Genomic DNA, 578 nt, shown 5'->3' with positions numbered 1-578 from the left:
GTGGGGGACCCAGACTAGTATCCAGATATCCCCGTTCCCAGACCGATACGTTCTCAGTGTATTGGGAGTCCTCGTAGTAGTGCTATTTGGGATGCAAAGAGTTGTAATGTCTTTGCCACTATTCTGGAAACACTAGTGTTTGCCTTTATTTCTTTTCCTATTATTCATAGTCTTTTTTTTTTTTAACATTTATTTACTTTTGAGACAGAGACAGAGCATGAACGGGGAAGGGGCAGAGAGAGAGGGAGACACAGAATCGGAAGCAGGCTCCAGGCTCTGAGCCATCAGCCCAGAGCCCGATGCGGGGCTCGAACTCACGGACCGCGAGATCGTGACCTGAGCTGAAGTCGGAAGCTTAACCGACTGAGCCACCCAGGCGCCCCTATTCATAGTCTTTAAAACTTCCTTTGGGGTGCCTGGGTGGCTCAGTCAGTTAAGGGCTAAGCGTCCAACTTCAGCTCAGATCATGATCTCACAGTCCTCGGGCTCTGTGCTGACAGCTCCGAGCCTGGACCCTGCTTCAGATTCTGTGTCTCCCTCTCTCTCTCTGCCCCTCCCCTACTCACACTCTGTCTCTG

This window comes from Lynx rufus, unplaced genomic scaffold, assembly GCF_022079265.1.
Source record: "Lynx rufus isolate CCGP_SWC_20201006 ecotype Redwood Valley unplaced genomic scaffold, mLynRuf1.p SCAF_3, whole genome shotgun sequence".
NCBI classification, from domain to species: Eukaryota; Metazoa; Chordata; class Mammalia; order Carnivora; family Felidae; genus Lynx; species Lynx rufus.
The sequence above is the reverse complement of the archived record's forward strand: the minus strand, read 5'-3'. Positions refer to the sequence as shown.